Source organism: Rattus norvegicus, chromosome X (assembly GCF_021556685.1).
Source record: "Rattus norvegicus strain SHRSP/BbbUtx chromosome X, alternate assembly SHRSP_T2T, whole genome shotgun sequence".
NCBI classification, from domain to species: Eukaryota; Metazoa; Chordata; class Mammalia; order Rodentia; family Muridae; genus Rattus; species Rattus norvegicus.
The window spans coordinates 18,740,765-18,758,433 of record NC_141554.1 but is presented as its reverse complement, the minus strand read 5'-3'; the positions used below and the strand labels follow the sequence as shown (position 1 = coordinate 18,758,433).

Here is a 17,669-nt window from a genome sequence, read left to right as displayed (position 1 = left end):
GAAGTATATCTGTCATTGAGCATTGGCGTCTAGAATAGGATTTATGAGAATCAGGGCAGGCGGCACTGCTTACTGTAGTGGTCCATGAGATGGCACAATGATCTCAGCCCTTCTGAGACACTGGAGTATCCTGGGAGGAGTTAGTTCTTAGCTTCTCTGTCACATTTGACTGTGGCAAATGGTCTGGTCAGTAGCATTCTGTGAATCTGAGAAGCTCGGCATGTCAGGAGCAGTGGCATGCATCTGTAATCCTATCTCTTGGGAGGCAGGGACAGGAATTTTCGCTTCAAGTCCAGTCTGATCCACAGAGTGAGAGATATATTCATTCTCTCTCTCTCTCTCTCTCTCTCTCTCTCCCCCTCCCTCCCCCTCCCCCCCCCCCTCTCTCTCTCTCTCTCTCTCTCAAAAAACAATTTTTTTTTTTACGAAACAGCATGGAGAGCCTTTCCCATAGTTCTTGTGCAGTGTCGTGGTATTGTTTTCTCATATTTTTTTGCTGTTGTGAGCAGCAGCATCTTGATTAAATTTGGGATATGCACCTGAAGCCCTTAAACTACATCTGTGAACATCTATCTATCTCCCTGTTCACCTTTTGGCACCACGTTGCTTTTTGAATAGCTTTGGAGAAAAAAAAGGGAGAGCGAACTAGTGCTATCTCTATTAAAAAGTTTTCTTTCTCATTAACATTTTAGTAGCATGCAAAATAATGGGTTTGATTATGGCACAGGCCTGCATCTGTGTTCTTTTCGTTTGCTCTTAGCACTTCCCCCAACCCTCCCATTGCTCTAGCTCTTCGCAGTCCTGCTGGTCCCCTTCCTCCCCTCTTTGCTTTCATGTCATTTTTTAAAATCTAAATTCCACCTGAGAAAATATACGACATATTGATCTGAAAGTGTTTCTTGATGTAAAAAAGCTAGGCTGAGAATTCAAGGCCAGCTGTAATGAGGCAGAACACTCGTGTAGATGCATCAGCATGATTAAAGGCTCAGTACATCAGTGGCTCTTGAAGGAGGTAGGCCGGAGATGATAGTGGGGGACAAAGGGCCTAAGTGCATTAGCGCTTGTTCGATTCAATTGAATGCCACTTTGACTTGAGGCCCTCTAGCAACTTGAGGATGGCTACCACCAAATAAATAAATAGGAGTATATAGGACTTCCAGATAGTTGTGACCTCTTGTGACATCTATCTTCTCCAGACTTGTTTCATTGGAGGCCTGTTCAATTTAGTATATGCTGCTCTCTAATGGTAGAGATGCCTTCAGAGCCATGCCTGTCAACTTTGGGGACTAGTTACTTCTTCAACACCACTGGCTCCTTTGCATCATCTCTGGGCGGGGCTGTTAGCTGTGTGTGACTAGAAAGTTGGCTTCTAACTTACTATCTTTTACTACGGAAGGTTTAGGACTCTTGTGGTGATGCTTGAATAGGGACAGTTTCAGAAGAATTTTCATCAGAGTGTTGTTAAGGGGAATGGGAACCAATAATAGAGATAATGCTAATTTATGATTTTAGTTTATATTAAGATATATTTTTAGGAAATGATTGTATGCTTCATGTAAGCTAAAAAGTGCTGTCATATGCCGTTAACTTGATGGCTTGTCTTTTGAATTACTATCAAATATGTAATTGTTGAAAGTAGATGGTGCCTCTTTTAGTAATTATCTTTCTATTAATGCTTTCTGAAAATCAACAAGCCACATACTTACAGTATAAGGACTATGGCGACTTCTGTTAACAATGAATAATTTGAAGGCTTTCCATTTTGAAATTTAAATGTAAACCTCCCATAGTATGATTGAATTTATCTCTCTATCTAGATTCAATGTTGGGCTAATTTCGTCTGGCAGTGATTACTCTTGGAAAGTATAGCATTCTTGCGATAATATCATAAAATGAGAGCATACAAATGAGGACCAAATATCTATATCGAGTTACTTTGCTATCCCCTGCTATGATTATGTTTAATTTACTGTATGCCATTAGGTGATTTACAGAGCTAGCATGCTCTTTCCATCCTCTTCCTCTTATCCCTTCCACATTTAGCAATTTCTCTTTTTGTTTGTTTGTTTGTATGTTTATGGTTTGGTTTTTTTTGTTTCTTTTCTATTTGTTTGAGACTAGGCATCTCATGTAGCCCAGGCTGTCTTCAAATTCCCTAGGTTCCCTAGTGCTGAGTGGGATTACAGGTGTGCACCACTAATACCCAAAGGGCTTTCCAGATGATCTCCTTTTATATCTGAAATACCTAGAGAAGACTCCTGTGACAGAGTCACAAAATGGCACAGCCCTGTCCCATCTGTGATGACAAATGAATAGAGCTGATGTCACCCTGTGCCTAGGGAGAGCGGACATAGAGCACCAAGAACAGGAATGATCTCAAACCCTCGCCTTTTTGCTGGTCCTACCCACTCAGAAACTTCTTTTGGGAAAAGAGGAAGAACAGATGCTTTTCTTCTTACATTAGATAGTAAATGATCAATTAATTATGGATATAATTTGTAAACGATGAACTGGTTTTAAATATATTGCACTAATCTTTTTTATTCAATCAAACTTGAAGTACACATCTTTCCACTTGACACTTGTTTGCTTGTCAGCTATCTAAATTGTGGTTTTATTTCTCTATCGTTTTCTATTAGCACAAATTCACTGTAGAAAAAAATGGACTTCTGTGTAGCATGCATGATATGTAAATATCATGTTCTTTGATCAGATATATCTCCTTGTAGCCTTTCTTGACCCCCCAATGCCTCTTCTCCTTCCTAAATAGTCACCCTTTTGCTTTCATAACACACGCACGCACACACACACACACACACACACACACACACACACACACACACAAATCTATTTGTGTTACTAGCTCTTATGGCCTGCCCCATAGTAAAGTATGGTGATGATGCGTTATATAGAGGACATCCTTTAGGGGATTGGTTCTAAATTTAGAACTTCATTAATCAGTGTAAACTATTCATCTTCTAATTGTACTAATGTTTTTGAAGGTTCAAGAGCACTGAATGCTAAAGCTGCCCCAGACCGTTAAGCAGCATTGTGTATATTGTTGCAGTGATGGTAAAACAAATCTGCAGTGAGCTATAGGACTCTTGGTCAGTGCATGTTTTGTTCACTTTGTCTAAAATTCACCTTCTCTATTTAACAGCTCCAACAAGCCATGTCTAGTTGACTCTTTCAAAATAAATTATTTCTAAGCAATAACTTTGTTGAGATATGAGCCGGGGGGGGGGAGAGAATTGTGTTAAGAAGAAACAGAGTTAATTACAACCACTAAGTCTGTTGAAACATTCCACCTTCAGGATTTCACTTTTACCTGCCTGGTGGCGGCCAAAGAGGAGGATTTGAAGACACTAGCCTTGTCACATTTCATGTATTTGGGGAGAAATTGAAGAAGTTTGTTTCAGTTCAGGATTGAATGCCATCATCTGTCATTTACTCTCATTACAACAACAGGGACATATCTCTACCAAGTGCAACCCACCTAAGGATCTACAGAGTGGCTGTCGGCAGGGAGGGAACCCTGTAAGGCTTGTGTTCAAGGCTGTACGTGCTGTTGTAGTACTCAAGAATATGATCAAAACTAATGACTGGAAAAGAGTAAGAAAGGAGATCTTTAAGACTGTAAGCTTAAGCATGACCCGTAGCCATAGAGTGCTAGCCAAGGCTACCTTGTCTACTTCTTACCTGTGGAAGTCGCCTTTGCCAGTTCCTAGCATCCAACCTCCAGCTATCGGGAGCACACCATCATTAGTCGTCTTGAGGAAGAATGTCACAGATTTCTTTCCTGAAGCCTTTTCTTACATGTGTCTTGATGTGGCAGTCTTTTCAGTCTCAGTCTTGCAGAGCAGAACAAAGCACAATGTGTCTATTCACACTTAGAGCATAAACCTTTAGAGCGTTTCAAGAAGTTGTAGATAAGTGACATTAAAGTATTTGTTGGGGGAAATGTTTATATCAGTGTTTAGGGACTTACTATTCAATAACCATGTAGTAGTCATTGTGCCCCCAAATTTTGACAAGGTCTTAGAAAGGTCTTAGAAAGGTATGCAGTGCCTGAATTTGGCCTTTAAAGATCCGAAAAGAGTTATAAGCACTAATAAAAATGAGAAAGGACCACAAAACCAACACTCTCACACAGGTTGTATTATATAGAAGTTTGGATGATATATCTAATTCTCTCAGTAAAATTCTTGTTATTTCCAAATGCCATGTTGATATTACAGTGTTGACTGGCATAGTGATAGCTACTTCTTCAGGGAAGCTTAACATGGTAACTGAATCATTACCGTTTCCTTCAATGCAGACATTCACAAAGTGGCACTGTCTTTGACCTTTACTTGTTACAGAATTGAAATTCTTGATGTTTTGGCTATATTACCAAGAACTTTTCATTGGGTTATGAAATTTATGACTTCTGAAATTGTATTTGCCTATTAAAATTTTAAGGGTTTCCTCAGTTTGGATAACGTATATCATAATGGGAATATTTTAATAGTTATAGATAATATTAATTTTTAAAAATATTTATGTATATTTATTTTATGTGCGTGGGTATTTTTCATGCATATGTGCTTGTTCTCCATATGCATGCAGAAGAGGGCACTGGATCTTCTGGAACCGGAAGTACAGATGATGGTTAGCAGCCATATGGGTGCTGGAAACTGAGCCCAGGTATCTGCTGCAAGAACAGAGCTTTTAACTGTTGAGACTTCTCTCAGACCCCTGCTTACCACCACTTATACTCTGTTCCTCAGTCTGTACTAATCTACTAATGTCGTTTTCTTATTGTATTATTTTAGTGAGTATTTTATTACAATTAACGTATTAATTTTGCCAATTAGTGGACTTCACTGTGATATTCCCATACATGTACATTTTGTGCTTTGATCAGCCCATTTTTTTCCTTCTTGTGAGGAACCTCACTTTGACCCAGTTCACTGTAGCACCCGGTGGTTTTCTCTTAAAGAATTCTTTGCCAGCATCTATGAACACGAGCATAGAGATTCAGAGGTACAAAAACCAGCACTTGAACCTCATCAAACTGACAATCCTAAACTGCTGCTTGAGTGCCAAGACTGGTAAGCCATGGCCAAGTGGGAACCAGGAAATGAGCTCCCTGCAAAGCGTAAAGTGGGGACATTCATCTAGAGCAAAAGCAACAGGAAAGCAGGATGGGACACTCCAGGAAGAGGCCAAAGGTCTGCTTCTGAATTCATGCTGAACTTCAGGCAGTGACCTTGAGTGCTACTGCTTCAGATTGTCCTTCCTGTCCTTGTCCTTACACAGCTGTGTATTGGAGGGCACATCTGTGACTTATGACTTCCCTTCAGAGAAATAGATTACATCTTCAAGTGGAATTCTGAAGTTTAGGCACAAGAAAGGCCAGCTAATCCATTCTGAAACTGGTTTTAGATATATTCTAAACAAAACACGCCATGATCGTGTTTGCATTGTCCACGTTAGCTTAGAAGCAAAGGATTCTAGAAGAGGCCAGGGAAACTCCAAGGGAAGAAAGTATTAAGAAATTGTTTTTCTGTGAAGTACTGGTAAGACTTTGGGGGACAGAGGCGGTGCCATATGGGACCTTCTGTTATAGTTTCATTTCCTAAGGAAGCTGAGGAAGACACTAGGTGACATTTCTTAAGAAATAGACACTCTTCCCTATCCCTATTGATGAATACTGATGCTATTTTGTTTCCAGAAATAAATGAAATATCTCTTGATTGATGAAAATAAAGCTCACTTTATAATTATCTAAAGGAATAATGATAACACTATCTTTCTAATGTTTACTATATGCCTCAAAGTACCTGAATATTTACCATGGAGTGCGAGCCTCATTTAGTTGTCAATACAGCTATGTGAGTCACGGTAATTGCAGTAATGCTATCATCATTTAATAGATGAGGACACTGAGACAGAGAATAGGCCAGTTGCCCTAGTTTCCACACCAGCCAGCTGTACAGTGAGACTGTACTGCAGCTCTGTCTGTACAACTATTACGGCAGCCATGTGGGCTCCTTTGGTCATCATGGACTCTGCATTAGGAATTTCAGAGATGCAATGCAGGCCTCCTTTTATGAAGCCCACACTGTAAAGTTCGTTGCAACCATCTCCTTTCAGGCAAAGGATTTTGTTATTCATGTTTAGACAGTACTTTTTAAATGCCCTAATAGCAGCATCAATAAATTTACTTATGCTCAGTAATTCGGGTTGACTGTCATTCTGTCCTTTTTCCCCTTCCTTTCTTTATGGAAATGTAAGTAGGTCACAGACTCAGGGTCAGTGAATTGGCAAGCATTTGCCCCACCCCCACCCCCCTGGGCTTTTCCATTAGAACTATAGTCCTGTTGAAAAGATGCAGGGCAGATAGCCAAGATACTACAAATCCTGTGGCTTTAAGAAATGGCACCTTAATAATCCAGGCTCATTGTTTTCTCCTGACTTTCTGGAAGGTGTTTCCTTACCCTGCTACACTGGAAGCTCCTGTGTCTGGCTAGGATTTCAGCTTACTGCTGCATTTTGGCATCTTGAAAACTGGCCTTTGGGTGTTCTGATGGGCCAATCTTCTTCCTGTAAAATTCCAGAAGTGTTGTTTCAATTTCATGTGACTTATGTACTCTTTTGAATACAGTGACTGAAAAGTCACTTTAATCTTGTGACCCCTGGCAATGTTTGCTTCCTTTTAAGACTTCTTCCAGTTTGTGTCTGGTTTATATGCTTAAGGCTGGTCTATTCTAAGTGATAGATAATTTGATGTCCTTGGTCTGACACTTAGACATACCCTGCCAGCTGTTGCTACAGTTCAATACCACATTCCCAGAAGGGAGCCAGATCCATAGGGCCTTTCTTCCTTCATATGTTACTTAGTGATTGGTGAGGATGCTGAAGTCTCCTGCCGCCTCTGAAAACACAGCATCTTTCCTCAGGAGACAGGAAGCCCCTGCTGATAGGAAATCTTTCTGTGTGCATATGCACACAGCAGTTTGCCAGCATGGGTGGCTGCCAACAGTTTTCTCCTACTTGCAAAGACTTTATTTTCCCTGGACTGCAGTGCTATGCAACCCAGGTGGCCAGCAACACAATAAGTTCCCATTGATAGTGTGTGTGGTGAAGTGTCTAAAATATACTTGGGTCTCCTTCAGCAAACCCTACCGGCGTGCGCCACCACAACCGGCATATACTTGGGTTTCCCATATGTGGCACTTGAGTGATGAAAAGTGATAATTTTGCTTATTCTGTAGCAAAGAATGTGTCAGTGTTATAATATGCTACCAGTCTGTCCTGAGGTAATGGTTTGCCCCAGACCCAAGAGGGTTGTCTAGCTCTTAAAGCAGACTAGGAATCACTAGAGAAGCCCCAGTACCTACCACATATTTATCGAACGGTGCTGGTGAGAATTTGCTTTTCCTACTGTAGAAGGATGATCAAGTATGTGAAGGGGAAAGAACCAAGAGCAACCGTAAACTCTACCTTCTTCATTAACTTTCCAATAAGTGAAAATGTCACAGCCTTTCATCTTTCTTCCATCGTTTCCTTTTTCATTTGAAATAGCCTCTTTTGAAGTAGCCCAGGATCTCTTTATGTTTCTCTGACTAGCTTGGATTTTGGAATCTACCTTCTTCAGCCTCCCTAGTGCTTTAATATTTGTATGTATGAGTACACTGTAGCTGTCTTCAGACACACCAGAAGAGGGCATCAGATCCCATTACAGATGGTTGCGAGATACCATGTGGATGCTGGGATTTGAACTCTGGTCCTCTGCAAGAACAGTCAGTGCTCTTAACTGCTGAACCATCTCTCCAGCCACTCTTTGCTTTCTCTTAATTGAACTTATATTGATTTACTTTCTTTGCCTCTGGAAATACAGGTACAAACCCAAACGCTAACATAAGAAGGTTTATCAGACAGAGGGAAACTGAGATGGTTCAAGTGATCCACAAACAACCATTAAAAATTGAAATAGAAAATGTATACATGCTCATAGTGAAGCTAAGTGTGGGTTTAAGAAACCATTAAGTACATGTGTATACAATATAAACCTTATTTCTTTTTTGTTTTTGTTTTTTCTAAGCCAGCATCTCACACACTATAGCCTAGGCTGGCCTGGCATTGCCTAGTATGACAGGCTGATCCAAAACACATAGTGATCTCACTGCCTTAGCTTCCTGAATGCTTGGATCACGGACTCATGTCAACATATTCAGATAAACCTTAGTTCTTATGTGGTTCACAGTGAAGCCTGAAAGACCAAACTGTCTCCTTTGCCTCGCAGTTTGATTTTACCATTGGTCTAGATCTTGATCATCAAAGTGTCAATTATGTGGAACCTTCCTTAATTGTCTGGACTAGGCTGCTGCTAAATCATCAAGAACAGAGGAAATTATGGCCATTTTGCATGTTATAAGGCAGATCTAAGGGATTCTTGAGTTAAGACAAATTGGTTTTATATTAATTCCTGGCTACTGAGAAAAGTTTGTAAGCGTATTTGTCATTTTCAGCTTCGCTCTAGAATACATGTATTTAAAGCAAGGACTTCAGGAAATGGGCGTGGTCCCTTTTATTTTCATGGTTTAGTACATAGAAGGAGCTCCCTAGTCTACATAGAAAAATAACTTCAGCTGTCTATTAAAATCATCTGCTGTGGACTAGTGGCTTGGGTTAGAGAATTGTTGTAGTTAGCTGGATTTTTTTTTCTGAGTGAATATGTGTGTGTGTGTGTGTGTGTGTGTGTGTGTGCGTGTGTGTGTGTGTGTATGTGTGTTGTGCCTGTGTATCATGTGGGAATACACTTGCCTTTGTGGGTACATGTGGATGCCAGAGACTAGTCTTTAATCCCTTCTCCACCTTCTGCTTTTTGACAGGGTCTCACACTGAATGTAGAGCTCATAGCTTTGGCTATACTGTCTTGTCATTGAACCACAGAATCTGCCTGTCTCCATCCTTCAGAACTAAGGTTAAACATGCACACTCCCATGCCCAGCTTTTAAATGGATGTTCATAATTCAGGTGCTCCTGAGTTATACATAGGTTCTTTTTAATGGATACATTAAATGAGGAAGGTTTTGCCTAAGGTTACATGTGAAGGATTCGTGACAGATAGACTTAGTGTTTCTCTGAGGAAATCTGTTTGTAAATTGTTCACTATGGAGACTACTGCATAACCCTCCAGTGGTAGAGCTCAGATCTGTCTATAGTGTGACTGATGCTCTGAGTACAAGTACCATAAGTATTCCTTCCTGCTGCCATTCTGAAGGGAGGCTGTAGACTCCTGCAAGTGAAAGTTTGTCTTTGCTGATGTTTGTTTGTAGTTGAGGAACCAACTCAAATGTGACATAAGGAATGCCAGCTCCCTTGACCTTGATGAGCCCAGACTCTCTCTTATCTTTACCTTCAAAGTGATGTTACCAGAGGTGACTGAGGAGGTGAGTCGAAAATCAGCCTTACACACACACCAAAAAGAAAAATCATGAAGCAGCTGACTTCTGAACATCCCTCGAAGAAGCAGGACCCTGGTCAAGATGTTTTCCAATGCTATGCTGGATAAAGAAGAACCCATCCTTTCTCATCCCCTCCCTGCTTCATTTCTTTTGTTTGTCCCTCTTATGTTACCTTCTGTTCCTATTAAAGTACAAGTTTTGAGTTTGGGTAAACTTCAGGATGCCCCCCAATGATGTCCCCCACAGAGCAAATAGCCTCTTCGTTTTACAGATTGAAGGTTGAATCAGCAATGTTAGCTAAGATCACAGCAAGGACGTGGCCAAGGTCAGATAAAGGGACGCAGTAGATAGCAGCCAAGAAAGAAGAAGTGCCTTACTCCGTGACCTCTCCATGTACGCTAGGAAGCTCTCACCTCATCTCCACACTGGGAACTGTCTCCACTGTCCAGCCTCACGCTACTATGGCTTGCTCAGTTTCCATTACAAACTGTGAGATAGTGGCCTCTTTCAGGTCGAAAAAGTTCTCCTTTTTCTTTTTCATTGAAAAATATATAAAATATATTCTTATCCCTGTCTCCCCTCTCCCAAATCTCCCCCAAATCTGCACTTACTCAATTCCATGCTGCTCCCTTCTCTCTCCCTCTCCCTCTCTCTTTCTCTGACATACACTGTAGAATTACAGAGTCAGACAACAAAATATACAAATAAAAGAGCATTTACATTGGCTACTTTTCATGGTCTGTCTATGTGGTATTTGGGGTGCAGAAGTGTGTCACAAGAGCAGGTCTTCAGTTTATCTATGACTCTCTCTGCAGTGATTCCCCTAGGTTAAAGGGTACACATGTTGACTTTGCATGTGCTGTCATGTGAGACAGCTATGGCTAGGACATCTCAAGACTAAGCTTAGCATTCATGGTGACCATGATTAATTGGATCCATAACTCTTGAGATACCTAACTGTATAAAGACTTTGCTAAAGAAGTAATTAAATATGAAGTTACAGATTCTTAGTAGTAGGCATAGCTGTGGTAATATTCCGAAATGCTCAAGTTGTGTCCATAGTCTACTAGTAAAGCCACAGGTCCATTTAAAATTTCCTGTTTACCAAACCTCAGTGCCTACTGAGTGGTTCAGCAGGTTACATCTAGCTAAACCACTCAGCAGTCATAGAAAATACTAACGCTGAGCTAGCTTGCACATGTGTCCTTTGAAGTAATAGGACTATGAGGGTTGGTTTTGTGTCTGCCTTCCTTATATTTAAGCTGATATATTCCTTGCTAGCCCCTGCTAATGAGTTACTGGCCTGGAAAATTCCTCACTTCTGTTGTTCGAACAGACTTCAGATTCGGTTTTTCATTAGTAACAGTTGGTGTGGTTTCTAACAAAGCTGTAAAACCAATGTTAACATTGAGGAAAGTCACCTCAAAATAAATGCAGAAGCAATGACCCAGAGCTTCTGCTGTACTACTTTTTGTCTTCCATATTCACCCATGAATGGAAAAGCTGCAAAATTGTGTGACAGGTGGGATGTGGCAATGGCTTTGCTCAGTACACTGTGAGGATGTATGGCTCAAATATATAGTATGTTAGCTCCGAGGTCTTACAATGATGCTGCATTGTTTTGGGCCTTCCTGGGTGTCAGTGTAATCAAATGGAAAGATGTGGAGGGATGGTTAGCTGTGAAAACTGGAGATGTTCTAAAGGACACAGCAGAGGTGGATATCATTAGGAAAAGTGTGTTCCTTGTTTGGGAAAAACCTCTAAAGTTCTAAATCAATTCAAGGTGGATTGGAGCCATGATGTGCTTGCCAAAAGGACAAATTCGGAAATTAAAAGCTCTGGTTTCAAAAAAAAAAAAAGGTCTGGTTTCTAGGTTCAAGGGCATACTGTACGATGTAGATGCTCTAAATATACGCATTTCCATGGAGTGAACTGATTCTGAATTTCAAATTTTACAATATGGCCAAGGGATCCTGAGGTGTGGTTCAACTCTCAGCTTGTAAGACCCAGAGTGAGAGCTGGTGCTGCTTCACTGCCTTTCTGTTACTTCTGGAATGTTTGTGTCTTTGTGCTGCTGGGTATTGGTGGCCACAGGAGAGCAGGTTGTTTTCTCTGTTTCCAGTTCCACACCGTGCTCAGTGCTCACATTCCCTAGTGTTCTGCTTAGGGAGAAACGGGCTCCCAAGCCTCTTTAACTCAACCTGAAAGCCATCTGTGCTGCTGAGAGGACAGAGCCGTGCAGGAGGAGGCCTACAGCATAGCTGAGAGAACTCCTCGCTACCTACAAATATACTTGCTATGCTACTCAGGAAGGGTATCCATTTAAAAAACAGCACATTCTTTCTGATGTGCTCAAATATATTTCTGAAAGTGGCTTTTGCTGGTTGCACTGCCTAAGTTAAGCTATGTAAATGATTCCTGTACTTGGATTAAGAGGAAGAGCCTACACCATTAACACATAAACCACTCTGACTTTTATAGAAATTCTTTTTTGTCTATGCTATTAAACTGTCTTCTTGACATCCTTACTAGAATATATCAAGTATATAGTACAAAACAAGCATTTATTATGTATTATATGGAAGACACCAGGCTTTGTGCCCCTGGAAATATAAAAAGAGTCAGTGTCTAACTTCAGCTGATCGCATGCTATTAAGAGGCCCAATTGACCTTCGTGGAGCTGTAACAAGTTTAAACTACAGTCCACAAAGTGACATAGTTATGGTAATATAATAGAATTTATTTTAACCCTTTAATTATCAGGTTTTGATACTATAGTTTAATTACTGGGTAACCTGTAATACTAAATGTTAGACCCAGTGGAAATTATACCCAATGGAATGCAGTAGTTTGTAGACTCGATCCATATATTTTTAGAGAATGATGATGTTAATAAGCTCATTGCTCCAAGGAGCTAACCCCTTAGAGAAAAGCAGATCAGTGAAAATCAGATATACAAAATTCAGTAAGTTAAAGTAAGCAAAATGAATTTATGCATATTCCCAGCATGGTGTAGTCCAGAGGACATGGCCTAGGAGTCAGAGTATTACCTTTTTATTCTTAGCCCCTTAGAGACTGGGGGCCTTGAGGTTACGCTTAATTTTCTCTCAGTTCACTTCTCTGTCTTACAACCAGGCATGGTAATTATGTGGCCTTCATGGAGGTTTGATGTGAGAAGTGGAATTTTGTGAGAAAAAGACTGTACCAAGTACAGATGCTACAAGATCTCTTTAGTGCCACTCTTTTTCTCCTGCTGTCAGTGACCGTGTATTAATGTTTCTGCACTCACATTTTGGGGCTTCATGACATCTCCCCTTGCACACATGCAGACCTTTTGCTTCATCGTTATGTCACCAACAATAACAGAATAATAGCTGTTAGCAGATCATTTTCATTATAGGAACTTGTATATGTAATATAAGGAAGTTTCAAGGGATCCAGGACAAACTGTAGGGATTATGAGGGGGGAAATACACCTTAAATATAAGAAACTTGAACATAGGAAACTTAGTTTCCATGAGCTTGCTGGAACTGAGTCCCCCGAGTAATGACTGTATCTGTTTGGCAGTAGGCCCTTTTGACTTCCCAAATGAATACAGTAACAGATTGTGCATAATGTGGCATCTTTCTGTATGCTCTATGTTCTTTTAAAAGTATTTATTTATCTGTTTGTTTATGTGTGTATGGTTATTTTGCTGGTACGTAGTTCTGTGAATCATTTTGAGTGCCAGAGGCTGATGGAAGCCAGAAAAGAGTGTCAGTCCCCTGGACCCAGACTTACAGGTTGTTGTGAGTCACCTGATATGGGTGTTAGGAACAGAAAGCAAGACCCTCTGCAAGAGTAGCGAGTGTTTTTTACTTTTGAGCCATGTCTTCAGCCCCTATACGATAGTCTTACCTCTCCTATTAGCCAGGCCCTTGTTCTCATATGCTCCAGTAGTGCCAGTAACTGTGGGCTGAACTTGCAAGTCTGAAATGGGTAGTATAGAGCTAGATGTGAGACAGTGGCTGTGAATTAGAGAGTGTCCTTCGAATCCTACCAATGCTGATGGATTATTTAAGAGAGACATTCATTAAATGGTACATAGAGTATGGTGCACTTGGGAACCAAACAGTTATTTTAATGCATTTTGATTTATCTGTGATCATTCTGCATAAAGCTTCATATAGCTAGTCAAGGGCCCTAGCCCTGCTTTGGAAGGGACCAAGTGAGCAATGGTTTGGTCTTTTAGGAGTTCCCTGTGCTATATCTTCCCTCACTCACCCTGGTTAACAAGCCAGGCTTCCCACCCCTGCAGGTTGGTCCTAGATACCTGATTAGGGGTTTCCTGGAGTCTTCAGAACAAAGGTTTCTGCAGGTTTGGTTTGATCCTGGAATTTTCTCTAGTGCTACATAGGCTGCAGGTTATTTCAAGTCAAGCTGACCACCTATACCGCTTCATATGCCTTGTCTTGTATTCCAGGAGGAAATTTTCATGGTAGCGGGCATTCATAAATTGCCTTGATCACAGCATTTTCTGGGTCACTGTTTTCCTGGCACTTAGAGGTATGGAAGTGTCTTAGGGTAAAGTTCTGCCCCTATCATAGTTTGAGGCTCCAAAGAAGTGACCTGATTTGAGACGGGTCCTCAGATTTCAATCCAGGGGCCCTCTGGATTTCACATACTGTCCAAAGTCACTCATTGCTCTCTGTTGAATATTTAGATTTGGAGGCGATCTAATCAGAGACTTTTGACTATAGAAAGATTACCTGTACAGATAGAGAAGGTGTCAGAAATATAAGAACAGAGAACCTGCAAAAGGTACTTGTTATAGAAGCCTTAAGACCTGAGTTCGAATCCCCAGAAACCATATAAAGATGAAAGAAGAACTTACACAGTCGTCCTCTGACACGCATTCATGCACATTATACAAACACACACATACAAATGAATGGATGATCAGACAAACAAGTAAATCGTGCAGGGTCTAGACCCTTACAGTGGAGGATGACTCCTCTGGTTAGTCTCTGCTTCTGCAGATAGTTGTTTGTGTTCCCCAGGAATCCCTCCCTTTGGTCAAGGTAGCTTATACGACTTTTATTTCCTATAGCTTAATGCATGAACAATGAACGACATACTGCATAGGGAATGGCTCAGTGAAAATACCAGCCGCAGAGCTCTGGGGCCTCTCTCCCGCTGTACCAGTGAAGCAGTACAGCCCTGTGCCATACTTACCCCAACTTTGGTGGGCTCTTGGTTTTGATTAAGAAGATTTGGTAAGATTCAGTGGCTTCCTTGTACTTGGGGATGTATGCGCTTGGCCATTACATTGCATATAATAAAATCATGCATGTCTTTCTACAGAGCAGTCAGTAGAGCAGTCTCTTCAGCTAACACCACCACAAGAGAAAGAGTCCTTCTTTTAGCAAAGAATTCTAAAATAAATTACTCATAGCGTCTCATTGGGGAGAAGATAGTTACATCAGTGGCCTCTAGGTCAGGGACCCGATTACTGCCTTGTATATTTCTGAATTACTGATTTGCCTAAGACCACAGAAGACATTGTATTTTGTAAACCAAAACATAAAATTAGTAGCAATAGCTTTTAATACTTAGGCCACACTTGACTTTAATGTCTCTCCAGCAACCCCCACCACCACCACCACACACACAAACACAAACCTCTCGGGCCATATGGCCCATTTATATTCCATTCCACAGCCTTTGAGCAACCTAGGAGACAAAGTGGAATTTCTTTTCCTGAGTACAAACTACTTGCAATAAAAGCCACTTGCTAATGGTGTTTCAATATCAAAAGAAGATAACTGAGAATGTAAACAATACACTCATAAAGTTTCAGAACCATCCATGAGAGATAGATAGACAACCGTAAGCATGTTCAGAGGGGACTATTATCTTTGTTACTTTGTTACAGAGTTTACTGATGTTTGAAGGAAGGAAGCAGCAGGCAATCTGTAGGAGCAAGCTTGGCAACTCGGTTATCGATCAGGAAAACTATGGCTGGGTTTGCTTCATACGCATCTGTAGAACCAGATAGCTGTTTTAAAGGAATGGATCTCTATGAAATAGACTCTAATTCATAGGAGTCCTCTAATTAGTTCTGGTATATATATCAGGTTTTTAAAAATTAGAGTCCTTTTATATATGTTAAAGTTATGCATGTTACCTCTATAGCTTTTGAAATCTTACCTTTAACCAACTTGGCTGATTCTTAAAGTCACACATGATTTCTGACTATAGCTGAGAAATGCAAAAGAGCTCATTTGCCTAGGGAACATGGAGGTTTTAAGATAACAGGGCAAATGTTCCTTCAAGTGCAGAACAGGACTCACTTGAGTTGCAACCTTATTACACTAAACAGATATTTCTCTTAGTCCTCATGTGACAGAATTATGTGGCATATCATTTCCTTTGGGATTTTGAAGGCAATGAAACTCTGGGCCTGAGAAAATGGTCTTGGGTGTTCTTCCATTGCGACCGTTCCTGCTCATTCATATATGAAAATGCAGGGAGGGAGATAATTGGGGGGAAATCATAAGGCTTCCTGGATGCTACGAAGGATGACGAGAGATTCTGAGAATCTGTGTATTTCAGCCTGGACTCTTGCCTCTGTAGGCTCTGTGAAGACACCGGATAGCTGTTGTTAATAATACCTCTCAAGGCAACCTACACAATTCTGGGCAATGCTTATTATTTTAAAACTTCATATTGAGCTAGAAAGTCTGTTTCACTCTAGCTTTCCCTAATGCTGTCTTTAAATATTGACTATTGAATGCTGGTACCGAAACACAGCCATTATGTATAATTAGTGTTCCCCAAAGAAGAGCAGTTGCAGTTGAACAAGTAATATATAAACAGTATTCTAGAACACAACTCTGTGCATCTATGGGCATTCCCTATAGAGGAGAATGCCCAAGGAAAAGGGAAGGGACCTGGTAAGTTCTCATAGAGTCAGTCTGTAGAAGCTGTCTCCCAACTCTGCCCTTCTTTCCCAGTATTGACAAAATCTACCTAAGAAAACTCTGTGGGAAATGGTTCAGGGTTGCTACCTTCCACGTAACTCACTCTCAGGAAAACCTTCCTTTCCTGGCTCTTATTTAGCTATGGGAGAGTGGTTGTCTGGGCAACATTGCGTGTAGAAGAACTTAGCTCTCTAGACTGCCTGGTTTTCCTTAGCTGGCTACAGCAAGCAGAGTGTCATAATGGCTTGGAAAACTGCCTCCAGTTGGACAATGAACTTGACTCTAGGGTGTGCTATTTATTAGCCCCATGAGTTTGAGCAAGTTGTTGACCCTGATGTTTCGGGTTCCCACCTGTAAGACAGAGATGGAGAATGTATGAGATGAAGCATAGCAGAAACACCGTCTGCGCAATAAATAGCATTTGTCACACATATACTCTGTAACTGTGTTTTTAGGTTGTGTGCCATTAGTTGGGAAACCTATCAGATTCCACTCTAGAACTTAGGATGAGGAGCCTTAATGCTACCCAACCCATCACTTTGGGTCGGAACTTCCTTGAAAGTAGGGTAGTTCTGCAAAGGAATTGCTTTCTTTCTATGATTTCAGCTATGACTCCCTCTTTTTCTTCTTAGGGCTCGAAGCAGAGTACTTTAGTTTAAGATGTTTGGGTTTTTTTTTTCTTCCTCAAATATGCTTGATGAAAATCAGTACTCACCACACTGTGTTTTTTGTTTATATGCCAAACTGGTGTGGCTCTTCAGGTTGATTATTCCATAGGGCTGTGCCTGCCTGCTCCATGACATGTTTAACATCTCTAGTTTATCCCCACATATACAACTGGACGCATATTCCTTGACCTGTCTATTAAGAAATTGAAGTATATATAGCTTGAAGTGGAATAAATTTCTATATTTTTAGAGATGTCTGTGTTTTAAAATAAGTGGGTCACAGTCCATGCCTACAGATTTTAATTTTTCATGGTGGCCGTCAAGTTCTCAAGGTTCTGTCATGATACAGCGGTACCTAGATGGATCACACTGGCTTGTGAGTTTTTCTTATGAAACTATGACTCTATGAGTAAAGGGATTAGGAGAAAGAAAGTAAGTCCTAGAGACAGGCTGAAGACTGCATAGAGGATCGAGGCTCAGAAGTTGCTATGTTTCTGTTTTCCCACTTAGTTGTAAATAACCTAGGGTTAATTTCTTTGGCTTATCCAGCAGATGGAGCAGGTAAAATACTGGGGCCCTTGAC

The 17,669-nt window shown here is 40.8% G+C and overlaps 1 protein-coding gene and 1 pseudogene across 1 annotated transcript in view; one reads left to right on the top strand and one right to left on the bottom strand.

Annotated features, from left to right (window-relative positions):
* The window catches only part of LOC103690795 (elongation factor 1-gamma pseudogene), a 36,560-nt pseudogene extending 30,401 nt beyond the window's left edge, over positions 1–6,159 (bottom strand).
* Positions 1–17,669, top strand: part of Tspan7 (tetraspanin 7) — a 97,232-nt gene that overhangs the window by 55,370 nt on the left and 24,193 nt on the right. The gene's annotated exons all lie outside the window — the stretch shown is intronic.